Genomic DNA, 12,303 nt, shown 5'->3' with positions numbered 1-12,303 from the left:
ATAAAAAAGTGACTCTTAAGTCCTATTTGAAAACCGATAATTTAATTTATGGTTCGTTACAGGGTCTTTTTCAACCACACATTTATATAATAAAATATTCTACACATATACCTAAAGCTTTTCCTTCATTTTAATGCACACATTCTCCTAAAAAATCACTATTCAAAGGTTGTTTAAAACATTAATAATTGTCAAACAATCTCTTAACCAATGTCATTTTTTTTATAAAAAAATGATACAATGTATAAAAAAGTAACACTTAATTTTACTTAGCATTTTTTACTTCCAAATACTTTTCATATGATTTTTTAAGGACAATTAATTTTAGGGGTACTTTTGTAAGTTGCCCTTTGTAAAATGGATTTAACTTTGGTAGGCTAATTTAGACAAATTATTAACACAAATACGCACACATTTTGGCATTTAAGCATGCATATGTGGTCAACAAAAAAAGTTGATTACATTATCACGAGCATATGAGCATATTTTAGAATACTGTGAAAAATATGCCTATCAAGCACTAATTATTTCGAGTTTATGTTTGTGTAATAATCCAACTTTGTTTGAGCCCACTTACATGTTTACTCTGATTTTTGTAATTGGTCAACTTTTCAGAGTCCCCTTTGTTACGGAAGACTTGGTTCGGCCACTCTCACTAAGGCATTTTATAAGTTATGTCCATGATGGATTTTGACCAGCTCTTTGTCAAAAGCGTATTATTGCTTCATTTAATAAAAACTCCAACTTTATATGAAGAAAAAGAACTCATAATTCAAACAAGCATGGAGAATTTGATAGATAATAAACCAAGAGAACTGTCAAACAATATTATAATTCAAGGTCAAAATATGAAATCCTTAATTAAGCACAATTGTTAACGTGATTGATTCTATAAAATCTTGATCCAGAAATGATTTGATGAAAGAGCCAAGTGTTCGGAAATTAGATCCAAATGATTTAATTTTAAGGGATGAAAGAGCTAACTAACCTGACAAGAGTTACAAGCATTGTATTGTATTGCATATACTAAAAGTCTAAAACTAATAGCAATTTAGAACTTTTTGTAGGATAATTTATTGCTTTAAATCACCTAATCTTTCATGTTAAATTATCAAGAAATACATAAATTATGGTGAAAGCGTACCTAAATCAGACATGATTAATGCAATAATGAATTTCGAGGTATAGTCTTCCAAATCTACATGCAACCTCCTTTTTCTCTCTGTGATGAGATGCAGAAGAGATTGAATAATACGTACGTGTGATCTGGGGACCATAATCGTATTTATATAGTGACGCCCTTTGACCTAATTTGGGCCATCATATAACTAGGATTTGGGTCCGGTCTCTACACATATAGAACTCACACTTTAATTGGATACATTAAAATCCGAAAAATCGAAACCTTATAGATCACTTTAATTGGGCTCAACCGAATTCGATAGCCTTTAATTTAACACATAATAATTCATACATATAAGCTCATCGATGAATTAAAAAAATCCTTACAATCTCCTACTTGGGTTATATGTGTCACCTTATAATTGTACATTAAACATAACCTTATGAATACTCAAAATTTTGCTATCATTACTGAATGCATCCCCAAAACAATCTCGTCCATCAATCATATCAACATAGGATCAAAGCAACTTTCGCTACTTTCATGTAACTAAACTCATCAATAGTCACGTATATCGATATAATCGAATGACATAGATCAAGCATGGATGTGTAACATGGAAATTACATGTGATGTGATCTGTTACATGCCTATTTCCAACTGGTCCACCTTAATACCTTAGTGAGATCATTTTAAAAAAATTCAGAGATAATAAACCAAATAACTGAAAATAACTGTAACTTTAAACCGTATCCAAAATAATAGTACATGTGTCCAATATGAAAAGCAAAAATACAAACTCCCACTGAAACTAGATATCATCAAGAGACACTATACCCATATGAGTAGTGTGCTCATGAAAGACCTTGGGTATCAATCCCTTAGTAAGCGGATCCGCAACCTTGGAGTTTATCCTAATATGCTCTATTGACATCTGTCCATTCTGAACTCTTTCTTTAACAGTCAGGAACTTGATATCTAGATGTTTTGACTTTGTCGAGCTTCTGTTGTTATTGGAATATAGAACTGCTGATTTATTGTCACAAAATATCTTAAGTGATCTTTCTATATTGTCCACAATGCGCAGCCCAATGATAAAATTACGCACCCATATTCCATGATTTAATGTCTCATAACACGCTATAAATTCCACTGCCATGGTGGAAGTAGCTATGAATGTCTGCTTAGCACTCTTCCAGGAAATAGCACCTCCAGCAATCAAGTAAATATAGCCTGAAGTGGATCTTCTACTATCTTAGCATCCCGCGAAATCGGAATCAGAGTAACCGACGATCTCCAACTGATCCGATCTCCTGTATGTGAGCATGTAGTCTTTTGTTCTCTGTAAATACCGCATGACCCATTTGGTTGCTTTCCAATGATCCATTCTCGAGTTACTTAAATATCTCCCTAGTATCCCAACAATGTACGCTATATCTAGACGCGTATAAACTTGAGTATACATTAGACTCCCTATAGCTGAGAAATAATGAATCTTCTACATTTCTTTAATTTCCAAGTCATTTTAGGGCACTGACTTAAGCTGAACTTGTCTCCTTTAGCCACAAGGGTGTCACCTGATTTACAATCTTGTATGCCATATCTTTTAAGTACCTTTTCGATATAGTTCTTTTGTATAATCCAAGAATACCCCGAGAACGATCTCGGTGTATCTGAATTCCTAATACAAAAGAGGTGTCACCAAGATCTTTCATCTCAAAATTCTTTTCTAGAAATCTCTTGGTTTTGTACAATAAGCCTATATCATTGCTGGCAAGCAATATGTCATCGATATATAAAACCAGAGAAATATACTTGCTCCCACTGAACTTGTGGTATATACAATCATCGACCAAATTCATCTCAAAACCAAATGAGATGATCACCTGATGAAACTTGTAATACCATTGACAAAGACGCATGTTTGAGTCCATAGATGGATTTCTTTAATTTACAAATCATTTGCTTTGCCTCGTCCAATACAAAGTTTTCTAATTGTACCATATAAATTGTTTCATCAATGTTACCATTGAGAAACGCTGTCTTAACATCCATCTGATGTAACTCAAGACTCAAATGTGCTACCAATGCCATTATAGTTCTGAAAAAGTTTTTCGAAGAAATCAAAGAGAAAGTCTCTTTATAATCAATGCTTTCTTTCTGTGTAAAGCTCTTTGCGACAAGACGAGTCTTATACCTCTCTACATCACCTTTCGAATCCCTCTTGATCTTAAATATCCATTTGCAACCAATGGGTTTCGCACCTCCAGGCAATGGAACGAGATCCTATACGTCATTGTCTTTCATGGACTTTATCTCTTCATTCATGGCATCTAGCCACTTTTAAGAGTTAAAACTTTCCATGGCTTAACGGAAGTTGATCGGATCATCTTCCACCATTCCAATGTCAACTTCATGTTCTTGGAGAAATACGATGTAATCATCTGAAACCGCACTTCTCCTCTCTCTAATGGATTTTCTTAATGGCATTTGTTCTTGAGGCTGTATAGTTTGTTCTTCTGGAACAGTTTGTTGATCTTGAGAGGGAGGCGTGACATTATCTTGATCCGGAGTTACTTCTTGAACAATATCAGAGATAGAAACCTGATCATTATCAATGGCAATTGGAGGAATTTCAACATATTCCTCCTCAAAGACGAAGCCTATAACACTTCCCCCCCCTCCCGGCAAACTCAACATTCTCAAAGAATCGAGCATTTCCTGTCTCGAAAATTGCCTCAGTTGTGGGATTATAAAACTTGTAACCCCTAGACCTTTTAGAATATCCAATAAAGTAGCAACTGATGGTCCCTGTCCCCAGTCTCTTTTCATTTAGCTTATAGGGCGTTGCCTCAGCTGGACACCCCCAATTATGTATATGCTTCAAACTAGGTTTCTTGCCCGTCCAAAGCTCATATGGGGTTTTATCAGTGGCCTTAGTTGGAACTCTGTTGAGTATATACGATATATTCTTTAATGCTTTACAATGTCCTTAAGCGTTCTGTTTCGTCTCTCAGCAACATCATTCATAGTGGGCGAACCCGGCACAGTGTATTGTGGGACGATACGCATTCCTCTAGGAATTTAGCAAATGGTCTTGGACGTTGTTCACTAAATCGTCATATCTGCTATAGTATTCACCCCCACGGTCAGATCTGACGCTTTTAATCCTTTTGCCAAGTTGGTTCTCAACTTCGACTTTATAGTTTTTGAACACATCCAGTGACTGTGATTTTTCATGAATGAGATATATATAGCCATATCTAGAAAATTTGTCTATGAACGTTATAAAATATTATTGACCATTTCAAGAACCCATAGGAAATGGTCCACAAATATTCGTATGTATAAGTTCTAAGATGTCCGAAGTCCTATTGATTTGAAATCTCCTTTTATTGATTTGTTTTCCCTTTATACAATTGACACACAAATCATAATCTCTAAAGTCAAGAGGGTCGAGAATCCTGTCAGACACAAGTCTCTCAATTCTTCTTTTGGAGATGTAACTTAATCTCTTGTGCCACAACGAGGTAGTATTCTCGCCGGTTAATTTTAGCTTTACACCTCGAGTACTTACATGTAGAGATTCATTAAAAGAAGCACTTGTATCGATTGAATAAAGATTATCGTAACCTGATAAACAACCGGAACCAACCAATTTTAAATCATGAAACAAACTAAATTTTCATTTCCAAATGAACAAGAATAACAAAATTTGTCCAAAACAGAAATAGAAATCAAATTTCGTCTAAAAAATGGTACAATAAATGTCTCAACAAGATCCAAATAAAATTTAGTCTTTAACAATAATCTAAATTTTCCTATGACCTCTACTTCCGCCTTCTTGCCGTTACGAGCATAGATATATCTTTCACCATCACTTGGTATTCGGCAACTCAGGCAACCATGCATAGACATATTGATGTGAGTTGTTGCACCAAAATTTATCCACCATGTATGTCTAGGTACCGAAGTTAAATTAATCTCAGAACAAACCAAATGAAGAAGAATACATTTCTTTACACGCCATGCATGGTAATTGGTACAATTCTTCTTCTTATGACCTGTAGCTCCATAGAAGAAACAATCACTCTTAGTTGGTTCCTTATGTTGTTTCTTTTGAGGTGCTGTACCCGCAGCTTCCTTATTAATCTTCCTTTTCTTGTTCTTTTTGTCCTTAGAGGTGATGGCTAAATGAGCACTTTCTGTATTCTCATGCTTCAATCTTTCATCTTCCTAGACACAATGTGAGATGAGCTCATTAAGGGAGCATGAGTCCTTTTGACAGTTGTAGCTCACCTTGAATTGACTAAAATGTGTTGGAAGAGATATCAGAACCAAGTGTACTAACAAGTTTTCAGATAAATCCAACTTGAGTGCCTTTAGTTTTAAAGCAGTGTGAGACATTTCCATAATGTACTCCCGAATGTTTCTTTCCCTTTATACCTTATTGAGACAAGGTTTGTCAAAAGTGTACTTGTTTCAGCCTTTTCATTTTTGGCAAACCTCTTCTCAAGATCCTCAAGAAAACCCTTAGTCGTAGTCACCTTATCGAACATCGTGCCCGGGAATGCTTCTGGAATAGCACACTTCATGACCATTAAGCTTATGCGGTTCGATCGTTCCCATTTTTTCATATCCCTCTTGTCATCAGAGATACTCTTATCAGTAAGTGCAGCGGGTTGATCGACCCATAAAGTAAGGTCTAGGTTCATGACTCCGAGAATAATCATCACGTTCTCTTGCCATGCCCTGAAATTTGTGCCATTTAGTATTGGAATTGAATTGATACTAGCAGAGATATATGCAGCAGAACCTGAAACTGAATTAGAGAACTATCATTATGAATAGCTCACATGAATATCTTTAATATGCAAATAATAATAATCTCAAATAGTGGTAGGGCCCATCACAAGATATCAAGTACAACATCAATATCTAGTATTTTGACAGAGATATTGACTTGTAAACTGTACTCTTGGTGTAGTGATCAAACATTGACGATAAAATAATGTATCAACAAATAAACCTTTCTTTGGACCGATTTATCGATCACACATTAAACCAAATAATCGTCACACGTTTATCATCACAGGTGCACGTGTATTCAGCTAAATATTGACCTTCCTTTGGGCCGACCAATATTCTCATGAATAACACATACACAAACACCTTTTAATATTCCAAGTTAGTCAATTTCTACAATAGAGATTGCTTTGATAACATGGTGCTTCAATTAACTAATTTTCGAATATTATATTTCTTAAAAGAGTCCTTAGCACCAAAATTTGAGAAAGAGAATCACCAATTTTGCATATTTTGATTAGTTTTAAACTTTATGGGCCATAGGATTAATAATTCAAAACTTTAAGGGGCAAAATTAATTAATTCCAAACTTTAGGGGTTGAAATTAATAAACTTGAAACTTTATGGACCATAATTAATTAATTTAAAACTTTAGAGGATCAATTAGAACAAAATTAAAACTTTAGGGGCCAAATATTGGCCAATTCAAAACTTTAGGAAACAAATTTTGAAAATTTGAACTTTCGGGGTCAATTTGAATTAATTATAAACTTTGGGGCCAATTTGAATTAATAATTAAAGTTTGAGTGCTTTAATTATAAAATTTAGAACTTTAATTGCCCGAATTAATTAATTTTTAAACCTTAGGGATCGAATTATTAAAGCCAAAACTTAAAGACCCAAATTTGATGTACTTTAAAATGTTAGGGACTTGATTCATAAAATTAAAACCCTAACCCTAATTGCAAGCAGGGGCCTCACGTTGCCTAATTTACAGAAGAAGTCCCCGCCCCAAAAACTGAAAACCTAAGAGAAAAAAAATTTCTCTTCTCTTCCTTGCAGCGCCGCGACTAGCCTGCACAAGTGCGAAACGCTGCAGCGCTTGGCTGCTGCCGCAGCAAGCTACTGCGTTTTGCAGTAGCCCGCTCAGACGCCGACAGCCAGATTTTGTACAATTTTTTTTTAAATCTGAATCCCAAATCTGTATGCAAACCGAAGGAATTATAGTTTGAAATCTTCTCAATTATTAGTCCGAATTATGAAAATAACGAAAATTCTACAGCAAAAGTTTTCAAATTTGACAAAATATTAATCCTAAATTATCAAATCTGAAAACTCCAAAATATTGCAAGAACAAATATTCTAAAAAAATTGATTCTCAATTATTCAACATGAAAAGTGGCTCTGATACCACTTGTAGAATAATTTATTGATTTAAATCACTGGATCTATCATGTTAAATCATCAAGAAATGCATAAATTATGGCGGAAGCATACCTGAATCAAACATGGTTAATGCAATAATGAATTTCGCGGTATAGTCTTCAAAATCTACACGCATCCTTCTTTTTTCCCCCTCTGTGATGGGATGCAGAAAAGAATGAATAATATGAACATGTGATATGGGGACCATAATCGTATTTATATAGTGACGCCATTTGACCTAATTCGACCCATCATAGAATTAGGACTTGGGTCTGGTCTCTATACATATAGAACCTACACTTTATACATTAAAGCTCAAAAAACCAAAGCCTTATTAAATCACTTTAATTGGGTTGAGCCGAATTCGGTAGCATTTAATTTAACACTCGATTGTTCACACATATAAGCTCATCGATTGATCAAAAAAAAATCCTTACACTTTTTTCAAGGTGTATTATAAACCAATCTATTAAGAGTTAGATACAGTGTCATAACATGCGAATTCAATTAACTAATAATGTACATTCCTAGATGTTTTAACCATTGTTATAGTCAGTGTTACAAGCATTGTGATATATTGTTAACGCATATCTTGACAATCATTGCAGTTGAGAACCGTTTTCACGTGTCTTACAACACGTGTAATAAGAGATGCGTACAATGTTTAATATTGTCATATCAAGTGCAACGACCAATGTTAGAAACCATAATGGATGTGGGTTAAAAAAAGAAGAAAAACTGAACTCAGTGTCACAACGTGCAAATCATTGCAAATAGTGGATATAATTTAACCAAATTATAACAGTTAAAAAAAAAAATTACTAAGATCAACGTTACAACAATTTATAGACAAATGTGTAAAAATTATTAAAACAATTTTTTATCAGTTTCGAAAAGCAAACAACAATGACTAAGGTGTTGCGACATCAAAACTCACGCCAGCCATGTGGCCCACACTTGGTCATGGCTTTCAAAAAAGTTTTGTAACCTCCAATTTTATTTTTAGTTTTTTTGCAAGAATACAATGATATTCAAACTTCAAAACGATTGAATATCTTTCAATAATCAAATAAAACTTGAAATTTTCTACTTCAGTTGCTTTTGCAGGGATTGAACCAACGGTTCGATGATGATAGTTATGTTGAAACCCCCAAACATACGGAATTATCGTACAAGTAATAGAAACAATGAATTACGAGTTTATCGTTCCCACGAGAAATAAGGTATAATGTTTAGTTCAATAACGTTTACTAAATTTGAGTGTGCGTGACATCAAGGGAGTGATTTGTTTGATTTTTTATACTACTTTTAATCTACTAATGCAATAAAAGTGGAGTTTACAAATGTGAAATGCTTTTATTAGAATCCTGAATCACCTCGTTGCCATTTATTTCAACTCTTAGTTCATAATAAGTTAATGTCACGCATTTTGATAATCGATTCAATGCTCTTTTCCAAGACATATGAACCTATGATTAACTCAACACAATCCTATTTTTAATCCGAATTTATATGAAAATCTTGCATTTCGTTTAGGTTATTTAAGTGATTGCATGTGTGAAAGAGATTATTCATAATTCTAACTACACATGTTAGGTTTGCCTTGTTCTAAATTCATTGTGAGTATTCCTACATTACAACAAATAACTTATTACCTAATTGGTAGCTGAGCAATAAAATAATTATGATGAAAATGTAAAGATAATCAATAAATACTAAATTAATCCTCTTAAATTAAAATAAATGTGCAAAAGGGTTCATCAATCATCAATACAATGAAGAAATCTTGCCTAACATCCTATTAATTAAATTAATTAAATTATACACGGAAGAAGGAAATAATCTAAATCTTGAAAAATTGATCAACAATTTTCAAAAATCTTGCAATAATCCGTCTTTGAATTGATGATTGGCCTTGGGAGGTTTTCCATGTTTTGATCGAGCTTTAGTATTTATAAGATGCCAAAAAGATTGCAACGAATAATTACTAAAAATAAGAAAAGTCAAATTTTTTCCCGTTTTATACTGAGGCATGCGCCTAAGCATAGACGAAGCGCATGCCTAGCTTGTCTGAGGTGCCCTTTTTGGTTGAGGGGGTGCCTCTCCTACAAGCGAAAGTGCGCATTTCATCTAATTTTCAACAGCTGAACAGCTTTCATTATCTTTGTCATAATTCTCTCTCTCTCTGATATCAAATTGATGTGATTCAAAGTGAGTTGAAAAACCAACTAAAAGGGTTACAATTCTTCTAGAGGTGTCATTTTTTCAATTCAAATGTCAAAAATGGATCTCAATATGATTCAAAGCATAACTTTTTCGCTTGAAAATTAATGTATGATAGTACTTTGACTATACTTCATCCCTTTGACTTTTTTCTCATCTAACTGACCCCCTAGCACTCTCGAATCATCATCGTGAGGTTCAACACAATTTTTGAGTATCTGCACTTTAGTCCCCAAATTTTGAATTTGTTTCATATTAGCCCTTTTTCGTTCTTTCTTTCGATTCTTTGTCCAAACATGAGTTTTTCCTAATAAAAATATAAATAACAAATTGACACTAATTCGTCCAAAGAATAATAAAATATCATCAATTAGGACCCAAAATAAGTGTTGAAACTACACTTATCAATGATAATAGTTTTCTTACAATATTAATATTAGGTTATTAAACGTTCCAAATTGTAACTAGTGTTAAGAAGGTAGTGTGATTAAATGTATAGATTTTTCTATCTGTGAAAGACCATGTACATGTGGAGTGTGAGAAAGACAATTCTATCATTTCTGTTATGTAAAGACCCATTATTCACTTAGGTTGATAGAAGTGAGGTAGTGATAGGGGATTATCCCATGGACTTAGGTACTATAGTGATTTACCAATAGACATGTGTTAGTGATCAATCTAATGAGCATGTTGCACAATGATATAAAACACGTGTTCTCGAGATGCGAGCAATACGGTGTAGGAGAGGATAAGTGTGCTAAAATCTTTACGTGGAGTCATTTATACATTTGTTGTATATGTGTTTGCCATTAGTTTGATTAACTTGATGTTAGAATAATGTTCTTTGTTGAGCATGGTCTAAAAATCTATGTATTATCTTATGTTATATCCTCATCGCATGTTTATTTGTTCTTGATTGATTACTGTGATTATCTGCTTCTATATGAGTATTTTTTTACCTTAGCCCTAGTGAGTATATGGAGTTGGTATGATATATGTTTTGGGTTCGAGACACAATGTAAGGCTTATGATTTCAATTTTATTTGATTACCTTGATTACGTAAGTATAAACTTTGTGTTTTGTTGCTTGCTTGTTGATTGGTTATTAAGGTTGAGATTTGTTAGGTTTTGATATCCAATAAATTTGAGCGATGATTTCAAAAAAAAAATATCTAATAATTTGTTGATACCACAGACTTGACTTGACTGGAAAACAACCAACACTTGTAGATAATTCAAGTTTACTTAGCCTTGGCTTTTGTTTGTTGGTAGCCCATTTATCTTGGTAAGTTGGGAGGTTTTAGTTAATTTGGACCACTGGGTCTTGGGCCATTGGAAAGGAGTGAAATGGTCCATATAAGCGACCTAATGTGTTTAATTATATATGCATTAATTATACATAGCCTCGTGTGCCCGTGTATGTATTGTGCAAAAGTGTGAGGAAAAATCGAGAGAGATGAGGGACAGTTGGATGGGGGGGGAGCTGATAGGACTTGTGGCAATCAAAGTGGAGGTGAGGTTTTAGGTCGAGTTAGGTGATTGTGGTGTTCATTTGATGGTTTTTCTGAATTTAGAATCAAGATTTCAAGGAGTTTCCACAACATTACCACATTATCTTTTCCTTTTATATTTGTTATTATTAGGTTACTCGTATTTTTGAAAAAAAAAAAATAAAATAAAATCTGTATCTACTTTTTGGAGTTAGGAAAATGCCTCTTGTACATCACAATTTATAGATTTTTTTCACAAGTTGATGCGATGGCAATAAATTGATTTAAAATTGTTAAAATCTCTTCATCACTTAAACTGTTGTGCTTATGTAATGACAAAACGAAATTAAGAATTTTTTTTCTTATTTGATTGGTGAGATTTTGACGAAGTCAAATCTCATCGTGTCATTTATTAGTAAATAAATATGTACGTTATGTACATATAGCATGACCATTGTAATTATGTAGTATATTTCAGTCCTTTGTTGAATCACAGGCCAAATACAAAATTCGAGAGGTTATTTTGAACATAAGTGGCCCATTCCTAGTGGATTGGACGACATTTTGGGAGGATTTCAAATTGGGAAGAGTTCATATTTCAGGCTTTAAGTTTACCTCTATTCAAAAATCAAGTAAATATTTTTAAAATTCAAAAATCAGGTACATATTTAATTAATTAAAAAAATTTATTAAATATAGATAATAAAGTCACGGTTACACGATTAATAGTCACATATTCATAATTTAAGTCACAGATTTATTTATTGGTCACATATCGACAAACTAATTGATCAAATGATTATTTCGTAGTCACAAATCAAAAATTTTGTAAGTCACATATTATTTCGAGGTCACAGATCATTCAAATTCCAAGTCACATATGTCACAGTTTATCGGTCACAAATTATTTTGGTCACAATTATCAAATTTTAAGTTTGAATTGGTCACAGGTGATCAAATAGTTGGTCACAGATCAAATATTAGGTCATATTTTATGCCACCACTACCACTTTCCACCACACTCATGCCATCCCTGTCGTCGGCCACCATCTCGTCGTCGATACTAACAATCTACCACCACAATCAGGTCCACTACCAACAAGAACCACCCAATTCCCTCGACACAACCAAAACAAGACCACCACCACCACTCCAACCAAAAAAACACAACAATTAGAATCACCACTACCCCAAAATCGTACCACAACCACCACTACAGATCCATCTCCACCGCCC

This window comes from Olea europaea, chromosome 1, assembly GCF_002742605.1.
Source record: "Olea europaea var. sylvestris chromosome 1, O_europaea_v1, whole genome shotgun sequence".
In the NCBI taxonomy this organism is placed as follows: Eukaryota; Viridiplantae; Streptophyta; class Magnoliopsida; order Lamiales; family Oleaceae; genus Olea; species Olea europaea.
Note: the sequence above shows the minus strand (reverse complement) of the source record.